Source organism: Podarcis bocagei (assembly GCF_964188305.1).
Source record: "Podarcis bocagei genome assembly, chromosome: W".
Classification (NCBI taxonomy): domain Eukaryota; kingdom Metazoa; phylum Chordata; class Lepidosauria; order Squamata; family Lacertidae; genus Podarcis; species Podarcis bocagei.
In genome coordinates this window covers 19,664,904-19,682,307 of record NC_138131.1, presented here as the reverse complement: position 1 = coordinate 19,682,307, position 17,404 = coordinate 19,664,904, and the positions used below count along the sequence as shown (strand labels likewise).

Below are 17,404 nucleotides of genomic sequence, written 5' to 3'. Positions count from 1 at the left end.
ATTCAGTTTTTCTTTTACTTATATTGGTTACAACATAATTACATATTTACAGTTTTGGAACCTCCACCAGCACCTCCCACAATCATCCATTGTTCTTATTTTCTCGCATTTTCCTATGTAATATTGCTAGCTTACTATTAGTTTACACCTCTCTAATTCTATCTTGCAATATTCCTTGCGGTATTACAAAGTCTCTTTAAACCCCACTAGCGTTGTTTGTTGATCACATATAGTTTCCAGATATACCGCAAACTTCCCCCAGTCCTCAATGAATTTTTGATCTTTTTGATATCTTATTCTTCCAGTCAATTTGTCCAATTCCGCGTAATCTATAAGTTTCATCCTCCATTCGCTCAAAGTCGGCATTTCCTCCTGTCTCCACCTCTGGGCTATCAGTATTCTTGCCGCTGTCACAGCATATTGGAACAGTTTAAAGTCCCGTCTTTTTATCTCTCTTCCTGTTATACCTAGTAGGAAGGACTCTGGCTTCTTAACAAACGAGTATTTAAACATCTTTTTCAATTCACAGTAAATCGATTCCCAGAAACCCCTCACCTTCCCACAATCCCACCACATGTGGAAGAGAGATCCCTCTTTTTCTTTGCATTTCCAGCACTTGTTACATATCTTATACATTTTTGACAGTTTTACCGGTGTAATATACCACCTGTACACCATCTTCATTATATTTTCCTTCAGTGCTGTACATGCAGTGAATTTCATATTTTCGTTCCATACCTTTTCCCATTCCTCTAGTTGTATGCTGTAACCAAAATCTCTGGCCCACTTAATCATGACCGACTTGATTTCCTCGTCCTTTGTTTGCCATTCCAAAAGTATTTTGTACATTTTCGAAATTATCTTGACATCATTATCAATTATATCTGATTGAAATTTAGACGCTTTTTCTATATATCCCCTTTCTTTGAGATCTTTGTTAAACATTGCATTTGCCTGGAAATAGTGTAGCCAATCATAAACTTGATCCTTCACTTGTTTGTATGGCTTAAATTTCCATTTCTCCCCCACTTTCATTACCAATTCACCATATGTTATCCAGTTTCGTCTCATATTAATTTTTTTTACCGACATTATCTCTAGTGGTGACAACCAATGCGGAGTTTTAAATTCCAAAATATTTTTGTATCTGTCCCAGACCTCTATTATAGAGCCCCTAATGACATGATTGGTAAAACTTTTGTGGATTTTCTTCTTCTCCCGCCACAAATAGGCGTGCCATCCAGACCTATTATCATGGCCCTCTAGATCTAACAATTTATTATTATTTAATTTTATCCACTCCCTTAACCAGCAAAGACAGGACGCCTCGTAGTATAGTTTTAGGTCTGGCAGGGCAAAGCCGCCTCTTTCCTTAGCGTCTGTCAACAGCTTAAATTGTATTCTTGGCTTCTTGCCCTGCCAGATATATCTCGAAAGCGTTCTTTGCCACTCTTTGAATACACTTGTTCCCCTGATTATAGGGATCATCTGAAACAAAAATATCATCTTTGGGAGCACACACATTTTGATCGCTGATATTCTGCCCCAAAAAGACAGTTTCATTCTACCCCAGGTTTCTAAATCTTTCTTAATTCCGCTCCACACCTGAATATAATTGTTCTGATATAAATCAATATTTTTGGGGGTCAACCATATTCCCAAATATTTTACCTTTTTGGCCACATCAATTCCTGATGCTCGTTGCAGTTCATCCACTAGAGTCTGATCTATGTTCTTAGCCATTATTTTTGTTTTTTTCTTATTTAGCGTAAATCCAGCCACTTTGCCAAACTGTTCTATTTCCTCCAATACCTCATTTAAGCTGTTTTTTGGTTCTTCAATCGTTATTACTATGTCATCGGCAAAGGCTTTGATCTTGTATTCATTTTTGCCGACTGTAACCCCCTTTATTTTATCGTTGTTCCTTACTGAACCCAGAAGGACTTCCAGGACTATTATAAATAGTAACGGCGAAAGAGGACACCCCTGTCTAGTACCTTTCGATATCTTAAACTCTTCTGTATATATATTATTCACAATCAATTTAGCTCTTTGTTCCGAATAAATTGCCCTTATTCCATTATAAAATTCATTCCCCACTTCCATCATTTCTAAATTTTTTAACATAAATTCCCACGATACATTATCAAAAGCCTTCTCTGCGTCCACAAACATTAATAAGGCTTGCTTCTCATTCCTTACAGACAGATATTCCAAAATATTTATTATGTTCCTAACATTGTCTTTCATCTGCCTGCCCGGAAGGAAGCCTGCCTGGTCTACATGTATTATTTCTTGCAATATCTTCTTTAATCTCTTTGCTAATATTCCAGCGAAAATCTTATAGTCTGTGTTCAACAGAGATATTGGCCTATAATTCTTTACTTGTGTCAAATCAGAGTCTTGCTTAGGAATAAGTGTAATAAAGGCCTCTTTCCACGTTCCGGGGATGTCCTGTTGTTGCAATATGTTATTCATAACTTCCTTTATTGGTACTATTAAGGCGTGCCTCAGTTCTTTATAGTAACTAGATGTTAGACCATCTGGTCCTGGTGCCTTCCCTTTCTTCAGTTCTTTTATTATTTCTATTATTTCCTCATTTACAATTGGGGCGTTCAGTCGGTCTTTCTTGTCTGTCGGGATCTTTTTCACTCCTTTTTCCTTTAAGAATCTTTCTATTTTCTTCGTATTATTCTTTTCTCTGTTGTTATATAAATGTTTATAGAAATCCAAAAATCCTTTCCTAATAGCTTTGGGATTTTCAACTTCTTCTCCCTCTAAGATAATTTTGTTAATTGTGCTTTGTTCTTTCCTTTTCCTGATTTGCCACGCAAGCCATCTGCCAGATTTGTTAGCAGATTCAAAGTTTTTCTGTCGAAGCCTTTTGATATTCCATTCCACCTCTTTGTTAATAATCATTGCAAATTGTGTCTGCAGGACTTTGATATTCTCTTTTATTTTTGAGCTGTTTGGGTTCTTAATTAATTTTATTTCGTTATCCATTATTTGTTTTAAGATCTCCTTCTTCCCTTTCTCCCTGTTCTTGTTCTTAATCGCATTCTGTTGAATGAAGAATCCTCTTATAACTGCTTTGCTTGCATCCCAAACTATACTCATTTTTGTGCCTTTGTTCATGTTATCTATAAAGTAGTCTGTCAATTTTTTCTTTGCCTCCTGGATAAGCTTCTGATCATCTAAGAGATAATCATTAAGTCGCCATCTAAATGATCTTTCTTCATATCCTTTAACCTCCATTTTTATTGGGCTATGGTCTGATATTGTTTTTGGTTGAATCTCAATCTGTCGGATTCTTGGAGTTAGCTCGTTGGAGACCCAAATTTGATCAATTCTTGATAAAGACTTATTTGGTTCCGAATAGAACGTAAACTGCTTCTCTAGCGGATGTCTAAGTCTCCATATGTCAATTAAATTGAAGTTTTTTATCATAGTAAAAAAAGTCTTAGGCAATTTTCCTTCTCTACTTACATCTTTTTCTCTTAATCTATCAATTTCCAACGAAACCACCCCATTCATATCCCCCATAAATATCATTTTTTGGTCCATGTATTCAAACAACTTTTCTTCCAAGTTTTTGTAAAAATCAGTTTTATTTCCATTAGGTGCATAGATCCCAACAATTATTATTTTTTCACCTTGCCATTTAATCTGTATTGCAATTATTCTTCCTTCTTCATCTTTAAAAATTTGCTGCGCCTCAATGTTCTTTTTTACATATAATACAACCCCTCTCTTTTTCCCTTTATCAGAAGATACAAATTCATTCCCTAGTCTATTATTAATCAAGATTTTCCTGTGCTTTTTTGCCACGTGTGTTTCTTGAAGACAGATGATATCAAGATTTTTCTTTTTTAGGCATTGTTCAATTTTATTTCGTTTTTTCCTATCATTCATTCCGTTAATATTCCAATTCCACAATTTTAGATCCATATTTTTTCAAATTAAGTATTTATTTAATTGATTATAATCCGGCTTCTTCCTGTTCTTCTCCCTCCTCTTCTTCCTCCTCCTCCTCCTCCTCCTCCGGTTCTCTGTCTTCCCTTTCCTTTTCCTCCCGATACCTCCTCTCCAGTGGACCGACTCCTCCTACTGCTCCTCCTTCTTCTTCCTCTTCCACCATCAACTCCTTATATCGCCTCTGAAATTTACTTGTTTCCTCCGGGTTGATAAGTCTGTGTTTCTTGCTTTTATAGGTAAATGAGATCCCCTGAGGGAACTCCCATTTGAATTCAATCTTGTTTTTCTTAAGAATTTGGACCAATGGCTTATATGGGTCTCTTCGCTTCAACAATCTTACTGGAATATCTTTAAAAATGATTATATAATTCCCATCAATATTTAGTCTTTTTTCTCTGTTTTTTTGCAAAATTAGGCTTCTCATATCTTTATCTTTGAAGGTAATCAGACAATCTCCCGGCATTTTCTTTGTTCTGGTTGTTCTTGTTCTTATTCTGAATACATTTTGAACCGATCTTTCTACTTCTTCTTTTTGTATTGCCAACCATTGTGCTATTTCTATTGTCAGTTTCTCTCTGATGTTTTCACCTTGTATTTCAGGGACTGCTCTCAACCTAAGATTCACCTCCCGTTGCCTCAATTCATTCATCGTGATTGCGTCCCATACTTCTTCTTGTATTTTATTGACTTCCGATAATCCTGCTTTTAGTTTTTCTTCTTCCCGTTTCACTTCCTTCATTTCTACTCTTGTTTTTTTCATTCCTTCTTCCAGAGATTGTGTTCTTTTGGAAACGTCTTTAATTTGACCTCTTAACTCTTTTACAGTTTCCTCGATCTTTTGGTCCATTTTCCCAATTCTCGTATCCACCTGTTCTATTCTTGTATTCACATGCTCCAATTTATCCTCCATATTCTTTTCACTCTGTCTAATTTCAGCAAACATTTTCAGAATTTCTGCCTTGAAATCTGCATCTGGTTTGGATCCTCTCCTATCTCCTGGTGTTCCACCCTCTCCACCCTTCTTAGGTACGTGGGACATCCTTCTAATACAACCTTTAACAGCGGTTAACACCACCCTAATATTGTTCAATTTTTTATCGGTTCCCACCTTATTCACTTACAACCTTCGAAATATAATTCCCAATCCCTGATTCCTCTGAATTAGAATTAGAAATGTCAATATTAACCTTTTTGCCAAAAGTTGCCAAATTCCTCCCCCAGATCTGGGAAGGGTAGTTAATTACGTCTGGGAAACTTCCAAGAAGGGAAAGGGGAAAGAAGGGGAGAGGAAAGGGAGAAAATTTATACTCCAGTTGTACCACAGGAGAGTATAACCCAATATAAAGAGGAATTCAGAAGTTCAAAGTTCCAGTCGCAGGAAAAAGCAAGTAAAAACAAGTCCTCTGCCCCCAATTGGATAGTCCATATAAGTTCCTTTAAAGTAGTTGAAAAGCCTGGTTTAGTTCGGCCTCCAAACAGGGGAGTCAAATGGAGCACAAATAACAAATGAAGTACTAATTGCATCCAAAAAGTTTCACAGAGAGAGGGGGGAAGAGAGCAAAAAAGAAGGAGGAAAAAAAACAGAGAAGAAAAAACAGAACAAAAACAAAAAGTCTTCTTGCCACAAATTAGGCTAATCCCTTTAGATGTCGAAGTTTCCCAATTATAGTCCAGTTATACCGCAAAGGAGTTCAAACAAATATATATAAAAAAGTAGGAAGAGAGAAAAAGAGAAAGAGGAGATTCCAGATTCGAAATTCAAATCCTCTTTTCCCCAGTCCAAAATTGAAAAAAAAAAAAAGAAATAAGAGCCTTCTGCCCCAGTTGGGCTAGTCCTTATAAATTTTATAAAGTGGTTATAAATTCTCGTTCAGTCCGGTCTTTGAACAGAGGAGTCAGATGGAGCACATATGATAGTTGAGGCTGATTGAAAAGGGAAATGTACCCTAGCTGTAATTACTCTTCTGGCCGCTGGGTGTCCTAGATTCCTGAAAATTGACTGGGTAGAATGCAAAAGGGAGAAAAAAAAGAGAGACGTGGTATAGCAAAAATGAGGATTTCGGCTGCCTGTCCAGTTCCTCAATTCTCTGATGCCATTTTAAGACCAGTATTTTGAATTAAGTCCAAATGGGTTACATAAAGGGCACCCAAACGAAGATTTTTTGCAAAACAAGGCAGGGACAGGAACGGAAATAGCCCGGAAGGCTGACCGTGTAATGGAGTCGAAAGCACTTCCTCTGTTACGCAGCCTTTTTGTTGAGAGGGGGAAAAAAAATTGCAGTTATACTTTCAACTTACTCTTTCAAAATTCCAAAAAGGACCTTAGAATTCCAACTCTTGACCCTCCGTTCCCCCGTTTTAGCTTAAGTTCTTCTTTCTCAATCAAAGAGTTAGTTTTGTATCAGGTAGTTTGTAACAGCTTAGAGGGGGGAAAGAAACTGTAGCCGCTAGCGGCAGCACACTTTCACTTTCAGCAACTTTGCTTCCCCAATGCGCACAAATTGATTGGAGATAGTGCTGGTCTCGTAATTAATTGTTAGTCCACCGGTGCTTTCCTTAATTTTTCTAGTTTGTCTTGAAATTGTTTTAAGCCCGGGTTACTTGGTTTCGAGAATTGTGAGCTCCCCCGGCAAGCTCGGGGCTTCGTTTTCCGGAGTTAGCTATGGCTTCCCCTTAGCCCGCTTCTCCTCCCCGCCGCTCTCTTCGCTCCGTGGAGTTACCTGGCGGCCGGGTGGTCTGCGTTTCGGCTCTCCGCGGGAACCTGAGTGTCTGAACACCCTCCAGACACTACTTCGGGGGGTCGCTGCGCCCAAAGACCCCCCAAAAACCTCCGAAAAACCCGGGATTCTCCGCCTGGAAGCAATCCCCGCTTGCGATGGCGTCGCTCACAACCGGAAGTCTCCGTGTAACTCCTCAATGCCTTCTTTGCCTCAGTCTTCTCCGATAAAGAAAACAATGCCCGACCTGAAGAATTTGGAGCAGATGATTCAGCAAAGGAAACACAGCCCAGAATAACTAAGGAGATAGTACAAGAATACTTGGCTAGTTTAAATGTATTCAAGTCTCCAGGGCCAGATGAACTGCATCCAAGAGTATTAAAAGAACTGGCAGATGTGATCTCAGAACCACTGGCAGTCATCTTTGAGAATTCCTGGAGAACAGGCGAAGTCCCGGCAGACTGGAGGAGGGCAAATGCTGTCCCTATTTTCAAAAAGGGGAAAAGAGAGGACCCAAATAATTACCGCCCAGTCAGTCTGACATCAATACCTGGGAAGATTCTGGAGCAGATCATGAAGCAAACAGTCTGTGAGCACCTAGAAAGGAATGCTGTGATCACCAATAGTCAGCATGGATTTCTGAAAAATAAGTCATGTCAGACTAACCTGATCTCACTTTTTGACAGAATTACAAGCCTGGTAGATGAAGGGAATGCAGTGGATGTAGCCTACCTTGATTTCAGCAAGGCATTTGACAAGGTGCCCCATGATATTCTTGTAAAGAAGCTGGTAAAATGCGGTCTTGACTATGCTACCACTCAGTGGATTTGTAACTGGCTGACTGACCGAACCCAAAGGGTGCTCATCAATGGTTCCTCTTCATTCTGGAGAAGAGTGACTAGTGGGGTGCCACAGGGTTCTGTCTTGGGCCCGGTCTTATTCAACATCTTTATCAACGACTTGGATGATGGACTCAAGGGCATCCTGATCAAATTTGCAGATGACACCAAACTGGGAGGGGTGGCTAACACCCCAGAGGACAGGATCACACTTCAAAACGACCTTGACAGATTAGAGAACTGGGCAAAAACAAACAAGATGAACTTTAACAGGGAGAAATGTAAAGTATTGCACTTGGGCAAAAAAAAGGAGAGGCACAAATATAAGATGGGTGACACCTGGCTTGAGAGCAGTACATGTGAAAAGGATCTAGGAGTCTTGGTTGACCACAAACTTGACATGAGCCAACAGTGTGACGCGGCAGCTAAAAAAGCCAATGCAATTCTGGGCTGCATCAATAGGAGTATAGCATCTAGATCAAGGGAAGTAATAGTGCCACTGTGTTCTGCTCTGGTCAGACCTCACCTGGAGTACTGTGTCCAGTTCTAGGCACCACAGTTCAAGAAGGACACTGACAAACTGGAACGTGTCCAGAGGAGGGCAACCAAAATGGTCAAAGGCCTGGAAACGATGCCTTATGAGGAACGGCTAAGGGAGCTGGGCATGTTTAGCCTGGAGAAGAGGAGGTTAAGGGGTGATATGATAGCCATGTTCAAATATAGAAAAGGATGTCACATAGAGGAGGGAGAAAGGTTGTTTTTGTTGGTATTAAAGGGTTAAGAAGCTCTAATCAAGACGCTCTAGTCACTGAGCAGCTGGAGGTCGTTAAGCTTCCTGGAATGTGAGTTTGTATAAATAGTCAACTCACTCGTGTGTTTGCTCCCTTCCCCCTTTTTCTTTTCTTTTGGAGCGTGTTTGCTGAAATGTGTGATTCTTCACCAGGGTTTTTTTGTTTTGTGTAAATAAACCTTTTATTTGAGTTCCAAACCGCTTGCTCCAAGATTCCTTTATTGAAAAGATGCTGACTCTCCAGCCCTTCTTGAGCCGCTGTGCGAAATGCTCTGCTGTAATGGGACATTGTGGCATCGGAAGCGCACTGGACATATGATTAGCATTAAACTAATTAAAGTTTAATGGGACAGTTTTCTGCTTCTCCAGAGAAGCGGACACGGAGCAACGGATCCAAACTACAAGAAAGAAGATTCCACCTAAACATTAGGAAGAACTTCCTGACAGTAAGAGCTGTTCGACAGTGGAATTTGCTGCCAAGGAGTGTGGTGGAGTCTCCTACTTTGGAGGTCTTTAAGCAGAGGCTTGACAACCATATGTCAGGAGTGCTCTGATGGTGTTTCCTGCTTGGCAGGGGGTTGGACTCGATGGCCCTTGTGGTCTCTTCCAACTCTATGATTCTATGATTCTATTCTATGATTCTATGAAAGGAAACAATGGAATCACAATGTTTCTCTCCTTTTAACTATCTGTCAAAGCATTTATTTCTGGTCAATGAGCTTCAAACATCAAATCTGACACCCCACTCCAGGGTCAGGACGGTGGAAAATTACTTTGCTTTAGCTTCATTTCTGCAGGTTTAAACGGCTCAGGAAAAAGTCCCCCTTCTTCTCCTGCCACCGAAGGGGGGTTCCGCGATTTTAAATGATGAAAGTCGATCCTTTAAAATTGATTTTTAAGGCTCTAGTTTGCGTTGTCTTTGCTTTGTTCTGACTACAAGGAAACGGAAGGGTGACTTCCTGTTTAAACCTTCCCGTTTCAGTACCAAATTAGGGTTAATTTTGAAGTCCAAATTCCTTTTATTTCGCCAGTTCTTATTTAAAGTCCAAATATTTAATGTTCCAGTACTCACGGTTGGTTATTTTAGATGCCAAATTGTCCCAGGAAAAAGGCAGCGCTCTCCGGCAACAGCTATGCGGCTTCGCTCCACAGAAAAAGCAATTAACTCACAGCACCGCGCCACTTCCCCCTCTTCACTTCGGAGCCCGTTTATGGGTTCCTTTGTGGGTTGGGGGGGCGCTAAGGGTGCCCGCCGAGTCCCACGGTCACAGGCTTCATCCGCCTGTGATTTCCAGAAGGGTCCCCGCTACGCCGCAGCGGAAAAGACCTGTTTCATGCGGAGCTAGTCCCTCCAGTTCAGAGGGAGTTCGCCATTGCCAGAGGCGCCACCCCGGAAGTCTCCAGCACCAACACTTTGAATTGTGCTTGGAAACGTACTGGGAGCCAATGCAGATCTCTCAGAACCGGTGTTATATGGTCCCGGCGGCCACTCCCAGTCACCAGTCTAGCTGCCGCATTCTGGATTAATTGCAGTTTCTGGGTCACCTTCAAAGGTAGCCCCACGTAGAGCGCATTGCAGTAGACCATGCGGGAGATAACCAGAGCATGCACCACTCTGGTGAGACAGTCCGCGGGCAGGTAGGGTCTTAGCCTGCGTACCAGGTGGAGCTGGTAGACAGCTGCCCTGGAAACAGAATTAACCTGTGCCTCCATGGACAACTGTGAGTCCAAAATGACTCCCAGGCTGCGCCCCTGATCCTTCAGGGGCAAAGTTACCCCATTCAGGACCAGGGAATCCCCCACACCCACCCGCCCCGTCCCCCAAAAACAGTACTTCTGTCTTGTCATGATTCAACCTCAATCTGTTAGCCGCCATCCATCCTCCAACTGCCTCCAGGCACTCACACAGGAACTTCACCGCCTTCACTGGTTCTGATTTAAAGGAGAGGTAGAGCTGGGTGTCATCTGCATACTGATGAACACCCAGCCCAAACCCCCTGATGATCTCTCTCAGTAGCTTCATATAGATATTAAAAAGCATGGGGGAGAGGATGGAACCCTGAGGCACCCCACAAGTGAGAGCCCAGGGGTCTGAACACTCATCCCCCAATGTCGGAGCCTGCCGTTACAAATGGTGCTTTTTAGGCATAAAATAAAGACACTGAGGCCAGCAATCTTTCCATGGATGGAGGGCAGCTAAATTCAGACTTCTTCCCCTTCCTCCAGTCCGTTTATTCTCCTTTGTCCTCTCCAGCCGCATGGCTGCATTCCAATGTCTCACGTTATCTACATCCGGTCAAGGCTTTAGCCCACCCACAAACGATATAGGGTTACACTGCCCAGAGGGGGGGGGGGCATAACTCCTTATAAGGTCATGCATTCCAATACATTGTAAAGCTCAGAGTGCTGGTCAGCTGAGGTCAGGGGGCACCCTGCAATATTACAAGCCTCTGCCGTGGCTATCTGACTCCCACATGCCCTCTTTCTTTATTTAATTAATCAGTACCAATACGGTTATATCGAGAGCGACAGACGACTCATGTGAGACCGGAAGCGGGCCACGGACTGGAGAACCATGCAGTACATACAGAAATTATAGAAAGAATACATTGTATACAGCAACACAAAATAATGCAAATAACTACTATAATGATCACTAAATTCAATAAATGTCGAAGCCAACTTCCATCCGGAAGCCAAGAATATAAGAATTCTGATTCCAAGCTGCATGGTAGCTTCCTTTCTAGTTTATTAGCCATGCACTGGTGTCACTTCTATAGCACTGAGATTGGTCACTGTATGTTCCTGTAAGAGAACAAGAGCTATTAAAAGTGAATTTCAATGTATATTGACAGTTTGGATATATGCCCCATGATTCTTTCCCCTCCTTAATTTGAAAATAAATGGGTGCAGGCTCATGGAGGGTCAAGTGTACTGGGGGCCAAAAAGATTGCTTAGGGGATATAATATTAGTATATTGAAAAGATCCATTGACAGGCACATCATGAAGCATTATGCCTGAATGACTCGCAAAAGGGGCGGCATGTGCATACATAACCAACATTTAGAAGCATGCAATAAACTGGTAAACTTAATCATATCTTGTACAAAAATATTATTCCTCCATATCTTATGATAATTTTCTACCCTAAAAGTCTTATTCAACAATGCTGTTCTTATAGTTCGAAAGTGGCTGAGCCGTGGATGCTGCCAGCCAGAGTAGGAAGCTGACAACTGCTTGCCAGCCGATGAGGTGAAATATGGTGGTTTCAACTGGACTGGGTCGTCTGCTTCTCCTTGTATAACGGTGCAGCAAAGGATGGCAAGGCAAATGGTTAGGAAGGCGCATCAGCGGTTAAAGAGGCTCGCCATTGCCGCACGCATCAAGCTGGAACCCACAAAGGCTTGTCCTTGATGTCCACTGCCGCGTACCCTCGTCCCCACGTGATCAGTGGGACAGGTCCATGCCACGCAGGATCAGGCAAGCGTCGGTACACCACCAAGGGGCAGGGGAGTGCCTCCTCCTTCCTAAAATGCAATTAAGCGGGGTTATGGGTCCTAAGATATGGATATAAAAAGATTAAGTACAAAAAGAACTTGGTGAACAGCCGAAGGGATATCTGCTGTTGGTATGCTTCGGCCGCCAAGCTGTTTAAGCAATAGTGTTTTGAACGTCAGGTGTGCTCTTTCCACTATAGTTTGACCTGTGGAGTTAAAGGGTATGCCATGAGTTAATTTCACATTCCACAGCATACAAAATTCTGAAAATGTTTTAGAAATATATGCTGGACCATTATCAGTTTTGATATGCGCAGGTTTACCCATGACTGAGAAACAGCGGATAGTGTGTTGAATGACATGCCATAGTATAGGATCAGAAAAGAGAGAAAAGGCAGAAATGTCCCTCAAAGCCGCATCTGCTCTTGCATTGCCCTCTGCTAAATACCTTGGGTGCGATGTGTGAGAGCGAAGATGTGCAACATAATAAGGGAACTCTCTGTGCTGAAGTAAGGCCTGCAGGCCAAGAAACAAGGAAAACAAGTCAGAATCCAAGGAAGGAGTTATACAAGATATTGGTAAAATAGCAAAAAGGCGATATACATACTGAGTATCCACAATAAGATTGAAAGGTTGAGTAGGAAAGGATTGAAAGGCAAGAATCACAGCTGCTAGCTCAGCTCACTGGGCAGAAGACTGTGGAGGGGTAAATAACCATTTCCTCCCTCCTCCCACGTCACTACTCCCCTACTTTTCGTTCCATCCGTGAAGAGGGTTAGTGCAGAGGGGAGAGGTGTGAGAGACAAGGGGGTAGCCAAACATAGGTGACCTGTGCCAGAAATGTCAAACGGTCATCCTTTGGAGGATTAAAAATGATGACACCTATAAAATCAGCTAAAGCAATTTGCACGGCAGCATTAGTTATGAATAAATGCTGTTGTTCAGTCTGTGAAAAAGGTAAATAAATTGATGTAACATCATAACCGCTTAAAGTTATCGCTTGTGAACGTCCTTTGATAATAATGTCTGATGTGGATTCAACTACGGAATAAATATTTTTTGGTGAGATGTGCGGTAAATGTAACCATTCTATAATGCAGATAGTCTTCTTCTTGTTCCGCCTGAGCATATAAATTCCTGTTGGCAACAATGGTGTAGCAAACACTGCCAGATGCAGCTTGTGTGCAGCACCTCTAGGTGGCGCATGTGGAAAGGTTTCAATGCTTCACCCACAAAATGTTGACAAAGTGTAGGGGAGTTCCGCATGCCTTGAGGACAACCCACTGATATCGCTGCGAATTGTGATATACTGCAAAGTAAAAGCAAACTGTTCCTTGTCTGCTGGAGCCAGTGGAATGAAGATGGTTCAATGTGGCCAAAAGTCAATTATTCAGAAATAAGCTGTTCAGAAACAGGATGGTGCCATTGCTGCGGATTTTTCGAATCGGTCCCACCTCCCTGCAGAGGGGATGGGTCACGGAGAAGTCAAGTTGCACCAGGAAGTGATCTGACCATGGCACTTCTTTTGTTTCGCTTTTAGTTAGTGTCAGATCACCAACATCCGTAGAGGTAAACACCAAGTCTAAGGCATGTCCGTGGCTATGATTTGGGCCAAAACGTATTCAGGGACAGCCCCATGGAGGCCATGCTTTCCACAAAGTCCCGAGCGGCCCCTTGTAAGGTCGTGTCGGCATGGATGTTAAAATCCCCCAGGACAACCAAGCTAGGTGTCTCCAGGAGCATATCCGCCACGACCTGAAGCAGCTCGGGCAGGGAATCCTTGGTGCAGCGGGGAGGTCGGTACACCAATAGGAATCCTGTACTGCCCCTATTGCCCAACTTCCAGAACATGCACTCAGAGAACTGGGTCTTCCCAACAGGACGCCTGGTGCAGACTAATGACTTCCTAAAAATCACTGCAACCCCCCCTCCCCGCCCACATGACCTGGGTTGCTGTGCGTAAGAGAAATCTGCTGGGAAAGCGGCAAGGACAGGCCCATCTGCTTCATCCAACCAGGTCTCTGTCACACATGCCAGGTCAAAGCCTCCATCCACAATCAGGTCATGGATGGCAGTGGTTTTATTCATCATTGACCTGGCATTGCACAGCAACACTTTCAGGTCATGTGGGTTTCCCTTGTTGATTCCAGTATCCTTCCGTTCAGGACCAGACCTGGAGGCAGGGATAGTCCTCAGACAACGACTAACTCCGCCTCCTCGGTAATGACATGGTCTGGTCTTAGCGTAACTCCTCCTCCTGCCCGTGATCACTGAGATCGGGTGTCCCAATACATTCCCCCCTGTGGAACCTGCCCCAGCCATTCTATTGGCTGAGGCCCACTCCCAGGCAGCCCTGACCCTTCCCCTTAAAAAGCAAAATACAAACTATATAATAACTTAACAGAATAATAAAAAAGAAGCAAAGCAAGAAACAATAGTGCTAAAATTAAACTACTCCCCAGCCTGACTAAATACCTATCCAACCCCAATCAGAAATAAAACAATAAAATTATAGAATATTATAAAAAACAACCACCACAATTTAAAGTGCAGCAAATTAAAAGCACTTAAAACATTTAAAACCATTTTGTCACCTGCTGCAGGGAGCTGCATAGGCCTCTAAACTGTGGTGGTGAGTGCAGGCTCCGCCCTCTAAGCCAGATGGAGTTGGCAGGAAAGAGAGCGGCCAACCCAGCACTCACTAGAGCAGCAGCAGCAGCAGTGTCCTGGAAGCCTCCCTCAGGCCTCTTAAGCTGTGGCGGTGAGTGCAGGCTCCGCCCGCTAGGCCAGATGGAGTTGGCAGGAAAGGGAGCGGCCCACCCAGCACTCACTATAGCAGCAGCAGCAGTGTCCCGGAAGACTCCCTCAGGCCTCTTAAGCTGTGGCAGTGAGTGCAGGCTCCGCCCCCTAGGCCAGATGGAGTTGGCAGGAAAGGGAGCGGCCCACCCAGCACTCACTAGAGCAGCAGCAGCAGTGTCCCAGAAGACTCCCTCAGGCCTCTTAAGCTGTGGCGGTGAGTGCAGGCTCTGCCCCCTAGGTTAGATGGAGTTGGCAGGAAAGGGAGCAGCCCACCCAACACTCACTAGAGCAGCAGCAGCAGCAGTGTCCCGGTAGCGTGCCTCAGGCCTCTTAAGCTGTGGCGGTGAGTGCAGGCTCCGCCCCCTAGGCCAGATGGAGTTGGCAGGAAAGCGAGCGGCCCACCCAGCACTCACTAGAGCAGCAGCAGTGTCACGGAGGCCTCCCTCAGGCCTCTTAAGCTGAAGCGGTGAGTGCAGGCTCCACCCCCTAGGCCAGATGGAGTTGGCAGGAAAGGGAGCGGCCCACCCAGCACTCACTAGAGCAGCAGCAGCAGCAGTGTCCCGGAAGCCTCCCTCAGGCCTCTTAAGCTGTGGCAGTGAGTGCAGGCTCCGCCCCCTAGGCCAGATGGAGTTGGCAGGAAAGGGAGTGGCCCACCTAGCACTCGCTAGTGGAGCAGCAGTGTCCCGGAGACCTCCCTCAGGCCTCTTAAGCTGTGGCGGTGAGTGCAGGCTCCGCCCCCTAGGCCAGATGGAGTTGGCAGGAAAGGGAGCGGCCCACCCAGCACTCTCTAGAGCAGCAGCAGCAGTGTCCCGGAAGCCTTCCTCAGGCCTCTTAAGCTGTGGCAGTGAGTGCAGGCTTCGCCCCCTAGGCCAGATGGAGTTGGCAGGAAAGGGAGTGGCCCACCCAGCACTCACTAGAGCAGCAGCAGTGTCCCGGAAGCGTGCCTCAGGCCTCTTAAGCTGTGGCAGTGAGTGCAGGCTCCACCCCCTAGGCCAGATGGAGTTGGCAGGAAAGGGAGCCGCCCACCCAGCACTCACTAGAGCAGCAGCAGCAGCAGTGTCCCGGAAGCGTGCCTCAGGCCTCTTAAGCTGTGGCAGTGAGTGCAGGCTCCGCACCCTAGGCCAGATGGAGTTGGCAGGAAAGGGAGCCGCCCACCCAGCACTCACTAGAGCAGCAGCAGCAGCAGTGTCCCAGAAGCCTCCCTCATGCTTCTTCAGCTGTGGCGGTGAGTGCAGGCTCCGCCCCCTAGGCCCGATGGAGTTGGCAGGAAAGGGAGCTTCCCACCCAGCACTCACTAGAGCAGCAGCAGTGTCCCGGAGGCCTCCCTCAGGCCTTTTAAGCTGTGGCGGTGAGTGCAGGCTCTGCCCCCTAGGCCAGATGGAGTTGACAGGAAAGGGAGCGGCCCACCTAGCACTCACTAGAGCAGCAGCAGCAGTGTCCCGGAAGCCACCCTCAGGCCTCTTAAGCTGTGGCAGTGAGTGCAGGCTCCGCCCCCTAGGCCAGATGGAGATGGCAGGAAAGGGAGCGGCCCACCCAGCACTCTCTAGAGCAGCAGCAGCAGTGTCCCGGAAGCCTTCCTCAGGCCTCTTAAGCTGTGGCAGTGAGTGCAGGCTCCACCCCCTAGGCCAGATGGAGTTGGCAGGAAAGGGAGTGGCCCACCTAGCACTCACTAGTGGAGCAGCAGTGTCCTGGAAGCCTCCCTCAGGGCTCTTCAGCTGTGGCGGTGAGTGCAGGCTACGCCCCCTAGGCAAGATGGAGTTGGCAAGAAAGGGAGCGGCCCACCCAGCCCTCACTAGGGCAGCAGCAGCAGCAGCAGTGTCCCGTAAGCCTCCCTCAGGTCTCTTAAGCTGCGGCAGTGAGTGCATGCTCCGCCCCCTGGGCCTGATGGAGATACCAGGAAAGGGCGAGGCCCACCCAGCACTTACTAGAGCAGCAGCAGTGTACCGGAGGCCTCTCTCAGGCCTCTTAAGCTGTGGCGGTGAGTGCAGGCTCCGCCCCCTAGGCCAGATGGAGTTGACAGGAAAGGGAGCGGCCCACCTAGCACTCACTAGAGCAGCAGCAGCAGTGTCCCGGAAGCCACCCTCAGGCCTCTTAAGCTGTGGCAGTGAGTGCAGGCTCCGCCCCCTAGGCCAGATGGAGTTGGCAGGAAAGGGAGCGGCCCACCCAGCACTCTCTAGAGCAGCAGCAGCAGTGTCCCGGAAGCCTTCCTCAGGCCTCTTAAGCTGTGGCAGTGAGTGCAGGCTTCGCCCCCTAGGCCAGATGGAGTTGGCAGGAAAGGGAGTGGCCCACCCAGCACTCACTAGAGCAGCAGCAGTGTCCCGGAAGCGTGCCTCAGGCCTCTTAAGCTGTGGCAGTGAGTGCAGGCTCCACCCCCTAGGCCAGATGGAGTTGGCAGGAAAGGGAGCCGCCCACCCAGCACTCACTAGAGCAGCAGCAGCAGCAGTGTCCCAGAAGCCTCCCTCATGCTTCTTCAGCTGTGGCGGTGAGTGCAGGCTCCGCCCCCTAGGCCCGATGGAGTTGGCAGGAAAGGGAGCTTCCCACCCAGCACTCACTAGAGCAGCAGCAGTGTCCCGGAGGCCTCCCTCAGGCCTTTTAAGCTGTGGCGGTGAGTGCAGGCTCCGCCCCCTAGGCCAGATGGAGTTGACAGGAAAGGGAGCGGCCCACCTAGCACTCACTAGAGCAGCAGCAGTATCCCGGAAGCCTCCCTCAGGCCTCTTACGCTGTGGCGGTGAGTGCAAGCTCCGCCCCCTAGGCCAGATGCAGTTGGCAGAAAAGGAAGCGGCCCA

General features: G+C 45.8%; 1 long non-coding RNA gene across 1 annotated transcript in view; it reads left to right on the top strand.

The window, feature by feature from the left end:
• LOC308577863 overlaps nucleotides 1-13,146 on the top strand; it is a 494,647-nt gene extending 481,501 nt beyond the window's left edge. The window contains exon 3 of the long non-coding RNA XR_014003730.1: nucleotides 12,991-13,146. This is a non-coding gene — a long non-coding RNA (uncharacterized lncRNA). The remainder of the gene's footprint in view (nucleotides 1-12,990) is intronic.
• The last annotated feature ends 4,258 nt before the right edge of the window (nucleotides 13,147-17,404 follow it).